Here is a 6,000-nt window from a genome sequence, read left to right on the forward strand (position 1 = left end):
TGCTATTTTAGTAGTTATTATTGTGTTTTCAGTATTTAGTAGTTAGCATTAAATATTAGTAAAATAAGTATTTTTTGAGCACATTTGTAAGTGTTAGTGACCTATTAGGCTGATTCGGGCCTTAAGTAGTTCTAATCTATTAATTTGAGTGTGCAAGATGCTTAATTTAGTGCCCAGTGCATGTCGGAACTTGGGATGAGTGTTGCATAAGCTTCTCGAGTCTCTAAAAGATGAAACAGAACCAAGAGGCCATAGAAAGTATGTCGTGTCATGCCATGCAATGTCTATGGCGCGACATAGGACTTGACGTGAGCCCAAGCCCTTCAAGGCTATTTTCATTCACACAATCAAATTTACATGAAGACCTAAGACATGCTGATGAACTAATTAGGGCTTCTAACACTTCTATAAATAAGACCTTAGGGGTTTGAAGTAACTAAGTTGTCCTGGACACATCTAAAAACCCGAGTAGTTTAGGGTTAGTCTTAGTTTAGTTTTCTCTTTGATTTTCTAAACTCTTTTGTTCTTTTGTCTTGGAATCAGTTTTGGTCCAAGTTTTTTTTATAATATTGAATTATTTCAGTTTATTTTTCTTTGTAAGCAACGATTCTCGTTATCCCAGTCGAGAGATTTACTACTGTATGCTTTCATCGATATCAAACAAGATTATTTCTTTATCTCTTTTCTCTTTAGATTTAATTGTGTTTATGTACATGTTTATTTCAATTGAGATTGAGATTATGAATATCATGAGTAGCTAATTATTTTAAGGGAGATTAACAGAGGATTAAGGTTGTCCTATAGAATTAGTTTGCATAAATTACGCATTCTTAAACCCTATGTTTGACAAACCTAGGAAGTAATAAAGGTTAAACGAAGTTGGGAGATAATTTTTTTGAGTAAATCGTAATTTATCCAGGTTGAGAAAGTGAGGTCGAGAGATAAGCAAGTATCCTCCAATTAATTAATCAATTAGAGGCCAAGAGGTAATAATTGGTTAGTTATTAGCTAATTCACCTTAAAACTCGAATTTGAAGTTAATTACAACCACTGAAACGAGTTAATCTTCTTGATTGGTTTAATTGATTTAGTTGTTTGTGTTTTATTTTCTGTTATTTATTTTAGTTATTTAGTTTTGGTTGTCGTAATATAGTATTTAATTATTACTATTTAGACCCATTATTGTAAAAGTGTTTTCAATAGATTTAATTTATTCTCCCTTAGGTACGATCCTCAGAATACTTCTCAGTGTTTCATTATACACTTTACTATATTACAATTTGACTAGTATACTTGCAGACACCACTTCTTTATTTCTTTCAAATGTTCGCATATTTGACAACAATCAAGTTGTTGGTGTCGTTGCTGGGGAGGTTTCGGCGTTAAATCTTAAAATATCTTTACAATTAATAAGATAAATATGAAAGTTAAAGACTATAAATATGATATTTTTATTTCTTTTTTTTTAAATTTTTGTTTTTTTTGTTATTTGTTTAATTTCTTTTTCATTTGTAGGTTGTTTATGACCCAAAGCGGAAGCACCTTAATCGAGCCATATCTAGATCCTAAATAGATTATTAGATGCCATCGTTAGTTGATGAACACTGATCCACCCATGGAAATTAATTAACCTCGGGAGATTCATTGTTCTACGATCCATAAGAAAGACAAGAGAACATCCGTATAGAAGTTCCAATAGATCAAAAGACGTTGTGCGAATACATTTTACTTATATTAGATGCGGTGTGAGGCAGTATCGAAAGACCATCGCTTAACACCAATAATTTTGAAATTAAGACAGCCACAATCTAGATGATTCAGAATATTCTGCAGTTCAAGTGGAACATAATGGAGGATCCGAACCAACACTTGAAGTGGTTTTCTACAACTATGTGACACCTTCAAATACAATAGAGTAACTAATGATGCTATGTGTCTCTGGTTATTTCTATTCTCCTTGTGTGATAATGTGGTTGATTGGTTAGATTTGTTAGAACTAGGTTCCATAATCATGTGGGATGATTTAGCGAAAAAAATTCTTCACAAATTTGTACCGATTAGTAGAACCATTCAGGTTAAGTGAGAAATCCCCAATTTCAAACATTATGAAGGTGAATCCCTGTACAAAGCATGAGGACATTTCAAGTCAATGCTAAGGAAGTTCTCACACCATGGATTGCAAGCGTGGCTTTAAATCCAAATTTTCTATAATGGTGTTGATAGTAACATCAAATCTAGCCTAGACGGAGCAGCCGGAGGATAAATCATGGTCCATACATACGGACAGGCCTATAAGATCATAGATGTTATAGTGATGAATTCGTATATGTGGCCCAATGAAAGATTCATGTTCAAATCGAAGTCGACAATGGTAAAAGTGGTAAACAAAGATGATGATATCAATAAATTTTAGAGAAGCTTAACTGTTTGGAGTCAACTGTAAAACCAAAGAGAATAGAGCCATGTTTTGAAAACCAATCGAAGAATAGGGTTGGAAATCCTTATTCAAACACCTATAATTCCAGTTGGATGGATCATCTGAACCTCAAGTGGGGAGGTAACCGATGATGTGCAAATCAATTGAAAGATCGTCAAAACCCTTTGTACCAACCTCCACACTTACAACAAATATCTGTGGGAAACGACCATGTTGTATGTGGTCAAAGATTCAAAATAATAGAAGGGGAGATGTAAACGATGTAGATAGACATTCGACAAGTCCAAGCTACATGTGGAAAACTCAAATACCAAAAGGGTAGTCTCTACGACTAGATGAGCCAATTGATGAAAATGTTCCAAAAGTAGATCAATCAAAGTCTCCCTAGTAACACGAAGAATAATCCTTGGAGAGATAGGAATGAGCATGGAAATGTGATTGGAGAAAACACTTGAAAAGTTGAAGGCACTTATACATAAAGAGGAGAAGGTTCCCAAGTTGTCGACAAACCCATAGAGGAAGTCAAGGACAATGAGCCGATCAAGGAGATAGCCAAATTGATGTTTGATTCGGTAATCTCAAAGTCGAGCACCACAAAGGTACCATTCCCGACGAGATTGAAGGACAAGAAAAAGAGGGGCGAGGTAAAATTTATAAGGTTTCTTAATCTATTTGAATCTATCACATCCTAAAAACTGGATTAGTAGAAATTGAGTTAATGAACCGAGAGTGGTCACGTCTAAATTGTTTTTAGATAACCTTAGCATATTTGATAATAAATAAATATCAACTATAGTGATTGAGTAGTGGTGAAGCCGTCCTTGATGATCTAAGTTTGAATCTCTTCCCTCTCGTTAATTTCTATTTGGTGCAAATTTGTTTAAACCCTTAGCAAATGTCATCCCATGTTTTTAAATATTTTTTGTTAAAATGATAACACGGAGTTAAGTGATAAAGTGGTTAAGTGTTTAGTTAGTTTCTTACGGGTTCTAGGTTTAGGTCTCCTTATTAGCATCCTTTAATTAAATTTTTTTTGTTATGTTTCCCATGTGCTATATGTGTTGTCGTCCAACATAAGAGGAGGAAGATTCTTTCCTTTTCTTTTGGTCAACATGCCTTAAATGAGGAAACCATGATCCCCTTTTTCACTCCATTGTCCCCTTTTGTTGCCTTTTTCCTCCATTTTTGCCTTATGCAAGTTACAAAAAACCTAGACTAGGTTGACTACTTTTTTCCATCCAACCTCCCATTCTCCTCCTCATTTTCTCTCATTTCTCTTTTGTTTAGCTCTTAACTTTCCCCTTTTTATTTTCTTTCACTTTTTCCTCCAAACTTCTTATTTATGCATCACCAATATTTCACCACCGAACCACCACCCATCACCTCTCCCCTCTCCTTTTTTCTTTTTCTCTTCGAGCGCCGCCCTGCTCTACCGTGTCAATCACCGCACACCACCACTAAATTCCTCTCTTTTTCTTATTTCTTTCTTTTTATTCTATTCTCCATTAAGAAAGTGATCGAATCATTGTTCATTCCTTCTATTCTATTAAACCGCTGTCCTTGTTGCTAGATTGCTGCCATTGCCGCTGTAGCACCACTACTGTTGCCGCCGTAGCACCACCGCCGATGGTGGAGATCTTTTCCCTTTTCCTTTTCTTATTTCGAATGTTCATTATTTATTTTAATAATCAAAATCTTACATTAATCATTTCATTTGAATCCTAATTCAAAAATTTATTTCTTCATTAAGTTTATATTCGAATAAATCCTCCTCTTAGATTATTCCTTCTCCTCCGATTCGTAACCCATTCGATTCATTGATCCTTCATTTTATTCATGTAAGAGTAAGTATAAATGGTGTATCAAGATATATTCTCCTTTCTATTTTTCTTCTCTTGGCTGATTATTTTAGGGGGGACTCGGTGATTTATTTATTCAATTATTAATGTTTCATATATCTTGTCTGTAGAAGGGTCGATCGGCATCAACTCGAGAGACCATTAGTTGTTGGGTTTTAATCACTAATCCAAGAGATCTTTTAAGGGTAAGTGATAATAATAATTAGTAATTAATTTATCGTATTATGTAACAGCCCGATTTAGGGCCTAATCAGAACGTGGTCTCGGGACCACAAATTTGAAGTTAGAAAAAAATTATTTTATTATTTTTATGAGGTTATAGTATGATTTTATTAGTGAATGAAAAATTTGGTGAGCTAATTTTGATGTTTTCTAGCCCAATTTCGAAAAAGGACTAAATCGCATAAAAGGCAAAAGTTGCATTTTAGTACCCAAATGAGTTAAATAGCTAAAGAACTTAGACTGAGGGCTTTTAAAGGGAAATTACACCCTTTTTATTAGTGTTGGCTGGCCATGTGATGGGTTTTAAGCAAATAGTCAAAGTATTAGGTGGATGATGTCATGATTTGGTGATTAAATAATGCGTAAAAGCCTAGCTATCATTTCTTTCTTCTCCATCTCTCTTCTCCACCAAAAATATCAGAAAAAATGAAGTTTTGAAGGCTTAAAACTTTCATCAACTTAAAGCCCTCACAAGTAAGTGATTCCCACACCCTTTGTTGATGATTTTTGCATTTTTGAGACCCTTGAAGCATGAGCTTTCAAATGAGGGTGATATCTTGCAAAATGGTCAAGAGTTTAGGGTTTTTTCATGGATGTATTTGTGACATTTATTGAGTTTTTATAGAAGAATATGAGTCCTAGTTGTGTCATGAACAACTTTGGTGAATGAGTTTTCATGGAAAACACCTAAAGGGACTATTTTGCATAAGTTGTAAAATAGTTAGTAAGCATGTGAAATAGTGAGAATTTGAAGTTTCTATAAGAGTAAAAATAGTTCAGTTAGGCCTAAGATACAAAGAAATTCGATAAAAATAGATTTTCGAGCATAGGGGCAAAATGGTTATTTTGTCAAAGTCTAGGGGCAAAATGGTTATTTTATCAAAGATGTGAATTTATAATTGCCTAATTGTAATTAGTGACTAAATGAGTGTATATTGTCATTATAGATCAAGAATTACCAAATTCGAACCTATATCAGGGGAAGGCCAAGCAAACCAACTAAACCGAATAGCCAATTACTTTTTGTAAACCGAAGTAAGTTGTATGTAAATGATATAACTACACTGTTAATACTTGTATTCATATCGCCATTGAATTGATATTGTATGATTTGTCAAGTTATGAATTAAAAATGTCTAGTATTGAGATAATAGAAATATCCCGTTGAAACATTAGGATACGAACTGGATATTCGTGCCAAGGCATTGGGTGATTTGTGCGCTAGTGTAAGACATGTCTGGGACATGCTTCGACCACATTATGAGAGCTAGTGTAAGACCATGTTTGGGACATGGCATCAGCATCCAGACGAGGGCTAGTGTAAGACATGTCTGAGACATGCATCAGCCATACTATGATAGCCAGTGTAAGACCATGTCTGGGACATGGCAACGGCACAGAGATGAGTGCCAGTGTAAGACATGTCTGGAACATGCATCGGCCTCGACAGAGATAGTCAGTATAAGACATGTTTGGGACATG

This window comes from Gossypium hirsutum, chromosome A03 (genome assembly GCF_007990345.1).
Source record: "Gossypium hirsutum isolate 1008001.06 chromosome A03, Gossypium_hirsutum_v2.1, whole genome shotgun sequence".
NCBI lineage: Eukaryota > Viridiplantae > Streptophyta > Magnoliopsida > Malvales > Malvaceae > Gossypium > Gossypium hirsutum.